This window comes from Colius striatus, chromosome 9 (genome assembly GCF_028858725.1).
Source record: "Colius striatus isolate bColStr4 chromosome 9, bColStr4.1.hap1, whole genome shotgun sequence".
NCBI lineage: Eukaryota > Metazoa > Chordata > Aves > Coliiformes > Coliidae > Colius > Colius striatus.
In genome coordinates, this window is record NC_084767.1 from 27,179,157 (window position 1) to 27,190,313 (window position 11,157).

An 11,157-nucleotide genomic window follows, 5' to 3' on the forward strand; every position below is an offset into this window, starting at 1 on the left:
ATTCAGCTTTCAGTTCAGCTCAGTTCGTCTTCTAAAAATAACTTCTGTTTAATTGCACCTGGCTACAATTTTCTAATTCTTTGTGACCCTAAATCTCTAAATCTATTACCCAGAGACAGCCACAGTAATCCTTACTGAAGGTGTAGGTATGATGCAGTGTGCATAAGGGCCATCTGGTTGCCAGGTGTTTCCTGGCTTAGCTTCTCCTCACAACATATATCCCTCCTCCTCTAATTCCAGGCAATTTTTACCTTAGGATAGGTAATGGCTTAATTGCAAGCAAGTTGGCTGCAGCATAGCAATATCCAGGGCCTAATCAAATTATTTGTGGATACAGGGAAGATGATTTTGCAAGGACAAAGCTGAAATTTCCCTATAAAAACCCCACAGAGATCACTTACAAGCCAAGAAGACCATCCCGGGTTCCACTGTGGATCAAGACCTAAGCAAATGAGACAAGCTAAAACCCAAAACCAACAGTGCACCTGTGGTGGATATGCCAGAGGCTCTCCCCATCAGCCCAGAGTCCTACCAGCTAGCACACACTTCCTGCCCCATAGCTGTCTTACCCATGATCCAAAACTCCTTGGAAAAGGAGCAACTCCCCATTTCAAAACAAGGACCAGCAAGAGGCTGTCATAGGTTCATTTTCCACGGTTTCATCTATATAGCAGGTTTCTTACTTATGTTGAGTTCTGCCCAGAGCTGTGTTTCAATGCAAAATGAGTGGTGAAAATGAAAAGCAACAAAAAGATAAAAATATTTAAATGCAGTCAGAGTGACAGTGGAAGGGGAAGTTGCCCAGTACCACTGCCAGTTGTGAAGGATTTTCAAGTTCAACTGTGAAGTAAGTCCATCAGAGACACAGCATCTTTATTCTTGAGGCGCTCTTCCATGTTAGTTTAACTATTTGCATGTTTTAATATTTTTTAAAGGGAAATTTTCTGCTAGAAATTATTTTCACAAGCCTGAAAACTTTCTTCAAAGAGCTACTCATTTGCTTAGTGACATAGGCATGGGGCAGGGCTTGTTTACTAATCTAGGAGGATTATGCTTCAATCTTGATCATGCCTTGCCTGCAGGTAAGGGCAGTGGAGCAAACAATAAATACACCAGACTTTCCACCTGCAAAGGCATAAGGGGAACAGGGTTATGTTTATATCATGTTTGGATGGGGAAAAGAGGGAAACGTAGGGAGGTAGCTACTTCTTTGTATCTGTTGTACAACAGTCTCTGGAAATCCTGGACAGACAAATTCTATTCCTACTGCTGCATCAACTCTGAAAATAAACCTACAAGGTACAGCTGAAACGAGTCTCCATAGCTAGTTTTTCAAATATAAACATATAACTTGCCTCTGACTTCTCTTTTGGCCTTTTTAATCGTGTGCAGAGATCACTCCCCACTGGAGGAAAACTCTCTCCCCCTTAGGTAATAGTGAAAGAAAGCCACCAAAACATTCCCAGAGAAAACACAGAAATATACTACATCTAAAATATTCATTCTCTTGCCCACTCCAGGACAATGGCAGATCACATACTCCATTGCACTCTGGAATAAGCAAAGACACTGGAACTGACCCTACAATAACTTACAGTGCCGAAGAAAATTTCACCCTCTTCTGAACGAAATGTACTGCTTCTGTAGGTATATAAAATTAATTGGGGGAAAAAAAGGCCTCAGACCTTTCAAGTGACTGAAACCCCAGAAATGAAATTCACCTGAGAATGGCAGCAAGGGCAAAACAAATTACCTGGTGCTGACCACGGCCAGAGGTATTTCAGAAGAACAACCCAAATGCCAACTCTGCAATAACATGTGTTCAAGGAAAATAGTTCTTTTTGATCCTAGTTGTAAACATAGCTTCATGTCTTAAAGTCTGAAAAACATTAGGTTTGCCTAATATTTTTTTCAATTACTTATTCCCTCCTCCTGCTTGTAATAGTTAAAAAAAAAAAAATCAGTCCTAAAATGCTTAATCAACATGTAAACAAGTTACTCTTAAGTACAGTTTTACCAGTCACTCTGTTGCTCTGTCACCATCACTGGAAAAAACCTGAAAATTCATGACCCCACCCAAAAAAAGGAGTATCTGCCTTAAAACCATCAGAAGCATTTTTATCTGCTGGCTCAGGAAGGTACACACCTTCCCCCAATTAAACTCTGCCATTGTCAGCATCTTGGGAAAAAAAAAAAAAAGTAGTTACAATCAAGGGCTACTCTCTCATAAACAGCATAACAGAGGGCTTTTTTTTGTAATGTGCATTTGAAAAAGAAAAAATGTAATCAAATTCTATTAATTTAGAATGACCTCTAGTACAATACTCCTTAAACATTGTACCCCTTTCTTCTTTGAGTAAATCGAGTTATTAAATGTCCCCCTCCCACCCAGAAAGTTTTGTTTGGTTTTCTCTTTCTTTTTCTTTTAATTACTCTCTCACATATGTTTGCCAGCCTTCCCTTTACTACTCGCAGGAAACAGACGTATTTTATCTCCCTAGTTTTCTTTCTCCTGATTTATGGGTTTCTTCGTCATTTTCTGGGAGAAGATTTTCTTTATGGGACATCAAATCAATGTTGTTAAAAAAGACAGGGATAGAAGTAAAAGACTTAACTTGCCACCTTCATTCCAGATACACTTAGCCCCAGCCCTGAATGCTGGGTCTGCTCTGGACTCTGGTAACACAGACATTAATTCCCAGGTGCATTCTGAGCATACTGACAGCCAGCAAAGAGCATCCTTAGGGCCAAACTATTCTCTGACTGAATTGAAGCAAACCAAGAACAACTCTGACACAAATCTGGAGAAGCTGACTCCCTTAGTTCAGAAATCTCTCTCCTATTCTTGTGGCTGTCTCCCTGCAACACATATTTTCTAATACAGGTGCAGAAGAGTGCTGGTGGGCAGGGTAATTCTGAAGATGAGGAAGCATCTTAGGGCTGGCACATCTGGCTTCATCTCTGATTCCCTCCCACTCCAAGCTACAGGCTGACAAGCAGGATAGGACATGAATGAGACTCCACCCCTGCATCTCTCCTTTTTTGAGCCCTTGGATGTTTTCCTCAGCCTTCTTGAACATTTTATAATTGCTGACGGAAATAAAAGCTAGTATTGATTTCATCATGACTCAGGGGAAGTAAGCAAATGCCCAACAGCATGAACACAGTGTTGTTGTAAACAGGAGCAGCCACTGGCCTCCCACCACACCCTGCAATACTACCACCAAACAGCAGCTTGAGACACCTGAAAAGCATGTCAGGCACCAACAGACAGGGATTTGTCAGTGAGAGACACCCTGCACATGAACGTACAGCTGCTATTCATCTAGCCAGAGCCACAGTAACTCAAAGAAAGGTAGCAGCTCCGCTTTCTGAGTGATATCACAACTAGAACAGGAATGGTTGCCCAGGCACACTTCACTGGATCACATGGAAGCAGCTGCAAGAATGAGACAGGGGCTTTGGAACGCTGTGGGGTCCCTTTGTCTCACAATCAGCCAGAAGATAGTGGAATCATGTTAACATTAGCAAGCATTGGATGTCAGCACTGGGAGTCATTGCACTGCAGTGTACAGCCTCAGGTCGAGTCCAGACAAATTCCCCATGAGGGGATCAGATCTTTCTGCTCAGACCTGGCAGTCACAGAAAAGCCACTGCAGAAAACAGAACTTGGCACAAAAAAAAGAGATGGTTAGATAAAACAAGCTAACCAGCTTTCCAACTAACCAGAAGTCAGATCCAGACCTGAACTCTCTTTAAAGTCTAAGGATTTCGAACATGCACTTTCAGCCCATTTCACAGCAAACACAAACAGGCTTTTCTCACAGTCCTCCTCAGTCTCTGAACTTTCCCAAAGGCTAAGGGAGTCCTAAAGTCTGGCACCTTGCAATTGCCTGCATTGGTTTAACAAGTTTAACCTTCTAAAGGAGAACAGAAAAAAAAGAGAGACTTAGCTCTACTTCCTACCCAGCAATGGCTCCTCTGGGCACAGCCTGGACAACACCGTGGTTGGGCTATGGAGGGAAGGAGCCCAGTCAATGCACACTTATGCTCACAGTCAGCAGATGTAGGTTTCTGGCCCAGTAGTAAAGCACCCAGGTAACTTTTGAAGGCTTGCAGCACTTTCTGCTGTTCATCTCTGGATCAAATTTGGACCAAGGCTGGAGCTTTCAAAAGCATTACCCAAAATTTGCTCTGAACTTTAACAATATGTCTATCTTTCATTCTCATTTTGAGGTATTTTCTGAGTTTGCTCATCCAAGACCACAACCTCCAGAAAAGTAGCAAGTTTTGCACAGCAAAGCAGCTCTTCTAACAAATAACACATGTTCTTCAAAATAGAACTGACAGCTCCTAGTTCTGAACCAGAAACCAACCCCTATCATTCTCTCCAGAAAATAAAGTGAAAGCATAGGTCTTGAATCAATAGGCCTTCTAATTAAGTGCTGCCAAGTTAGCTACCATGATTGGACTACCAGTTTTGTTTGGGCTATTTTTTTAACTAAGAAGATTGCCACAGATGAGGACAGGCTCCTCAAGAAGATTAACATCGAGCATCGGCCTGCATCACTGGCCCAGGGAGTGCAGGAGCTGTGCGCTCTGGAGCCCCCTTAGTAGCACACATGGGGGCTCGAGCGGTTGGAGGCTGAGCTTTGTCCATATGCCCAGTCTGGCCCAGCACCCTTGAAGAAGGAAAAGATTTGTTCTTCCCGTGACACAGCCAATGACCTCTGCCATAGAGAACCTCCACAGCAAACATAACGACCCTCTTGCGCAGCACATTAGAAATAGCAACAGACAGGGTATCTCGGTCCCTACTGTTTCTCTTTTACATGGTGAAAGGAGGGCCAGTCGGAGCACACAGGAATGAGTTCAGTGCCAGCTTTGCACTTGTACCTGCCCCTTCCAGCTCCAAGGCCACTTTGAATCAAGTCTTTCTATGCTGGGGTGGGGATTAATCTCTTCTCTCCAGTAACGAATGATAGAACACACGGAAATGGGTTCAAGTTGCACCAGGGGAAGTTTAGACTGGACATTAGGAAGAACTTTTTCACTGATAAAGCATTACTAAAGTTATTAAGCATTGGAACGGGTGGCCCAGGGAGGTGGTGGAGTCACCATCATGGAATCATAGAATCATAGAATGGTAGGGGTTGGAAGGGACCTTTAGAGATCATCTAGTCCAATCCCGCTGCAGAAGCAGGTTCACCTAGATCAGGTTGCATAGAAACACGTCCAGGCGGGTCTTGAAGACCTCCAAGGAAGGAGACTCCACAACCCCTCTGGGCAGCCTGTGCCACTGCTCCATCACTCTCACGGTGAAATAGTTTTCTCGTATATTTAAGTGGAACTTTTTCTGTTCCAGCTTCATCCCATTACCCCTTGTCCTGTTACTATCTACTACAGAAAAGAGGGATGTCCCAACCTCCTGACACTCACTCTTTAGATATTTATAAATGTTAATGAGGTGCTGAAGGATGTGCTTTAGTTCAGTGACAGGATTGGCAGCGTAAGGCTAGTAGTTGGACTTGATCTTAAAGGTCATTTCCACCCATAACGATTCTATGACTCTATGTTATTTATCCAGAGGTTGCATACACTTTAAAAAAAGCTAATTTTGCAAACAGATACTGAAATATTGAAATCTCCCTCAGGGGACAAAATTACAAGTTTCACAAACAGAAAAGTTTTCATAGCTTCAACTCACCCAAAGCTACTGTGATCTAAATGCATTACAGGTAGTAGAAGTACTAACAGAAAACTCTTCCTACTTCTCGCTGTGTGCTTGACCAACACGAGACGAGAAATATTCCTCAGATCCCCACTACCCCTGAAAGCTAACTGTAAACAAAGGAGCAGAATTTGCCAGAGGGGCTTGAATTCTACCTACAAATCCATAATTTGAGGATTCATAGGTATAGACTGATTATTTCCCTGGAGAGGAAAAGTACCCCAGATTTTCATCTAGAAAATGGGGCTGAAAGAGGCATTGTCTTTTTCCAGATGGTGTGAGTCAGGTGCAGAGTCAATTAATTCAACGTGGTTATATTGATCCTCTCCACTGTAACACTCTTGCTTGTCTCCATTATAATATATGAAGATACACATTCACATATATGTTTTATCTAAGAGAGGGACACCATGTGCTAGAATAAACAAAAAGTTAGAAAAACAAGATGCTTTAAAAATGCTAAAAGAGAAACTGTACATTGTAATATTGGTCAAGCCTATCAACCAGCATTAACCTGTCTCATATGTTACAGAAAACAAGAGATTTGAGAAATCTTTATATTATTTGAGGATGCCCAAGCCTCACCTTTTCACCATAATTCCTTTCTAACTGGCACACTAACAAAGATGCAAGATACAGAGTACAAACACCAACACTCTGAAACTGTTGTCTGGTTATCATTTTGAACAATTATGATGGGCTTCCCACCACGTCTCCAGTAAAGACAAAGGAACAAAGATCAGTTTCCTCAGTGAGACTGCTGTAGGGAAAACTGTCAGTGGATGTAAAACCATAAGAAGCAACAGCATTAGCTCATCTTTTCTCCTTAATAAAGCAACAAACAATTAGTGTTAAAGTAAAATGGGTCAATGAAGACCTCAAATCTTCTTAACAGCTAGCACAGCCAACCCATGTGGTCATAGCAATCCAAATTAACCCCATGGACACATCAGATCTTTCCTCCAACACCTATAAAGCAATTACAAATGTCACATTGAATCTCCATCTAAAACACTCTCCCTACAGTTTTGTAGAGTAACTGGTGTTTAAACTTACCCATAAAAGAAATGCTTTCTCCTCTGCTGCAGCAGATGGCTTAATACACCACCTCTGTTTCCAGCACCAATCCTCTAAATCAGCTCCACCCTCTGGAAATCAATCTCATGCTGGTTTTTGTTAGGAGCTAAAATGCACTACCATGGACATCAAGCAAAAGAGCAGAACAAAAAGCACAAGTCCTAACCATGTCAAGACCCATCCCACCTCTCCCTTAGCATGTGCATATATGTTTGGGAAGGGATAAGCAATATAGCAACTCCTGGGAATCCTGTTTATGTCTATAATTTCTCTGGACGCACTCAGCACCAAACATAATTAAGGCTTTTCCACCACTGAGCCCACATATCCAGAACTTACACTCTTTCCCTTTTCAGCAAAAACATTCTCTTTTCTGTTAAAAACATGCTTAACTTTTAAGCATGCTTAAGGCTCACTTTCAGGGCAATTAAGCATGTGTTTAAACAACTGGATAAATCCAGATGAACCAAAACAAGCATCTTTGAGTCTTATCTTACATATCAGCATGAGCATAATTTTATTTGTTCATCATGTACACACATGGACTTGAAGGTAGCACATAAACAAAATATCCCAATCATGAGATAATTCCATTTAGAAGGGACCTTGAGACGTCACCTAGTCCTAGGACTCACAAGTTTCTGGCTGCTACTCATGCACATGCACATTAACTGCAGCACTTCCCAGTATCTTTCTAGGTAAGGCTTCAATTTGGCAACAAACATCCGGCAGGCAGAAGTGCCTCTTCAGGGAACCCCAATAAACCCAAGAGATGCTTTTATTCCTCTGCTATGAGCCAAAGATCAGTTCTCAGCACAGTCACTGCCTGCGCTACAGGAGAAAGATGTGTAAGGGACTCGGGCCTTTGTACTGACTCACAATTTACCAAGAAACACTACCATCAAAGATTTTTCTTTTTCCCTTTCTTAAGCTGTCATTTATCTCATCATGGCAGATCAGATTTCAAAACTCTCAGATACTACAGCTGCATTACAAGCTCTGTCAATAACTTGTGACTCTGTAGTGTTTGTAATAATAAAGAGATAACTTTCTGAAAGCCATCATCATAAAGTCCTCACAGTCTAAATTATTTTTTACTTCTGCCTCTTCTCACCCCATTAAGAAAACAAGCCTGTCTCCAACACATGTGTATGACATGCCACATTTGGGAATGACAGCTGAAATAGTCCAGCAGACTCTGCAATGGACTTCATCCTAAACCTTTTCTGGGTTTAGATATTTCCAGTGATTTCCACAGCTCAGAAAACTGTTAAGTAAGCAGGCAGCCAGAGCTAGAGAGGCCAGAGCCCATTCTGGTGTCAGTACAGATAGAAAAAGTTTCTTCCATGGATCCAGGAGCATTGTTTAGCAAATGGTAACTCGTACAGAAAGCAGTATGACGCAGGCTGAAAGGAAAGGTATGCTTCCGGAAAAACATCTAGCAACAAGGGAATTCTTAACCCACACACTGCAGCAATTCTTTTAGAGACTACTGTGATCACATTACTCATGGCCAGGCAAAGCACCTCAGGGGTCATTAAATGATGACTTTTTCTTTACTATCAGAAGGTATTTCTGACAATAAAAGTCAGAAGAGCACAGCTAAGTTAGTACTGACATAACATACCGTAACAATTACATCAGACCTCTAAATCAAGAATGCAAATGCTACTTTATGTAACAAATGGCACTATGAGCACATTGATCTGCCCTCCATGATCAAAGTGTGCTAAAATTCTCCACAGAAGACAGCAACTTTTTATTCTCAGGATGACAGCTCTTTGGCTTCTCACACACCCACAGGCAATGTGCAATATGGGTGCAACAAATTTTAAAGTTCCATTAACCAAATCCTGTCCCTTGGGTAAAAGATGAGAATGTTCCTATGCAACCTGACCTAGGTGAACCTGCTTCTGCAGGGAGGTTGGACTAGATGATCTCTAAAGGTCTCTTCCAACCCCTGCCATTCTATGATTCTATCATTTGGTGATTCTATGATTCTATAAGAGATTGAACTTACACCACTGCACCTCACAGCTGAAATGACTCCTCTCCCCAGAGCCCTGCTGCACCAGGGCTTACCTGCATGTTTCATTTCCACACTGAACCATCCAACTAAGCCTTTGTGCTTATTTTCAGTGGGTTAGTTTAGCTCACATGTCTCCTGAGCCTGAGCTCCAGGAGACTGGTACCACATTAAGAGTGGGGTCTTGCCCACTGCTGAGTGCAGCATCAGTGTTTTGCAAATGGGTGAAATGAAATATGCAATGAGGAATTCAGTGGTTCTGAGGTGCTACAAGGATGAGTTTGGACTCCATATCAGACTTTCACAACATTAGCAGCAGAAATACACACTCATCTGCAAACTTAACTGAACTGTCTCTGTGCTAGCTGATGAGAGGTTTTAATGTACACAGGGAAGGTGCCCATTTTCTCATTGCTGGTGAATCACTTCTTAGGGATATGTGAAGTAATGGCAGGGGAAACTTCACTAGGTAACGCTCTCTCAGCACATTCTCTCTCTTCCCAGCAAGGGCTGGGATGCTGTGATCACGTCATCCAGTCAGGAGGGAAGCAAAAGAAGCTATATAAAATAAATACATCCTGCTGCTGAGTCTCCTCTTCAGTGCATTTGCCATGATATCTGTAGCCTAGACATCCCTGCAAGTCTAAACCAGCACAGGTGAAAAGAAACAGGTTCTTTCACAGGGAAAAGACAAAGGTTTGGGGAGGAAATGGGAAGAACCAGAACAGAAAGGATATGTGCTTCAATCTTGCGGGGAAGAACGCTTCTAAAAACAAAAGACAGGTTTTCTGAACCATAAACAGCACAAATGCTGGACATTAAACAATTTTTTGGAGAAAGGACAGAGTAATATTTATTGACACAACCACAAAGACAAAAGAAAATTATGAAAAGGGATGCTGAAGACCTAGAATAAGACTTACAAAATACATATGTATACAACCCATTCTACTTCATGATTTTATGTGAATGAATACTTACATGCAAAAGCCTGCTACTTTATATGAGGAAGAAGCCTCCACAAAAAATCCACCAATGAAACAGAGAATATCTTTATTCAGAAGAAAACTGAAAGTTTCCGCCTAGCCCAGGAAAAAAAATGATGTCGGTATCTTACAGACGGACAGCAACTCTCCCAGCATGTGGCACACTCCCTTCTTTCCCAAAGGTGTTTCACAAAGCACATCTTATTCAAATGGCAGGTCGTAATTAGTATCACAAACACATAAGAAACAAATTGAGACAAGCAGTCTTTATTCGGTAGATCAGATTCGGCACTACATCACGGCACCGCAGAGCTGCATATGCTCACGGCTCGTACCTGCAGCACTTCAAGCGAGGCACATTTTGCATAATTTTCTCTTACATAAAAAGGCTTTGTTCTCCACCGCCTCACTGCGGTTACCAGCCTCCCCGTGCACAGTCGCTTCCTTTCCACAGCTGATCCATTCAATATAGAGAATGATTTTATGGTTTGGGGTTTTTTCCCCTCTCCGATGCAAATTAAAAGCCCTTACAACCATCGCACCCCCCTGTCTCACACGATGTTCTTTGTTCAGCCTCACAGATCCCTTTAGAGAAGCTTAGGGGTGGGGGCAGGAGAGGACATAAGGTTACATCTTTGAAAGGGTTTTACAGGCTAGAGATGCTCAAAACCTTTACAGGCAGTTGGTGAAAGTCCACTGCCACTATGAAGATAAAAGAGCCGTTATCGGGGAGCCGCCCCCTCCCTTTACCTCCGACCACTGCTCCGGGGAGAGTCCGCAGGGGCGACCGGCGTCAAACTTCGGCCGCGCTCGCCTTCTGCCAGAGCCCGCGCCCGGCTGAAGGAGCGCGCGCGCGCGCCCGGCCGGCGCGACCCAGCTCCGCGCCCCCCGGCGTCGCGAGGCGCCCCCCCATCCACCTCCCCGACCCCTCGTCTTGTCCTTCATTCTCTTCGCCCGAAGGGCACCCCCTCCCGTCCGAAAACAGTCAGCCCGCACCCGGGCGGCGGCGAGGGGCGCGGGAGGGTCCTTACCTGAGCGCCGCGGCGGCTGCCGACACCGGGACGCACTGACTCGCCGAGGGGCTGAGAGAGGGCGCGCCGCCGCCGTGCCCGCCTCAGCCCGCCCCGCGGCTCTCGGGGCTGTCGCCGGGACGCGACCGCCTGCGCGCCGCGAGCCCCCAGGACCCGCCCCCTTGGTCCTCCTCCTCCGCCCCGCCCCGGCACGGCCCCGGCCCCGCTCCCGCAGGGCCTCCGCGGCGGCGGTCGCGGCGGCCCGGCCCCTCGCTGCCGCTCCGCCCCGCGCTGTGCCCGCCGCCCGCAGCGGCCCCTGCATTGCGG

At 44.2% G+C, this 11,157-nt stretch overlaps 1 protein-coding gene across 9 annotated transcripts in view; it reads right to left on the minus strand.

Annotated features, from left to right (window-relative positions):
• The window catches only part of MAP2 (microtubule associated protein 2), a 238,736-nt gene extending 227,795 nt beyond the window's left edge, over positions 1-10,941 (minus strand). For all 9 annotated transcript variants that reach the window (XM_062002287.1, XM_062002285.1, XM_062002286.1 and 6 more), the window contains exon 1: positions 10,852-10,941. The gene's annotated coding sequence lies outside the window, so the exon portion shown is untranslated. The remainder of the gene's footprint in view (positions 1-10,851) is intronic.
• Positions 10,942-11,157: the final 216 nt, after the last annotated feature.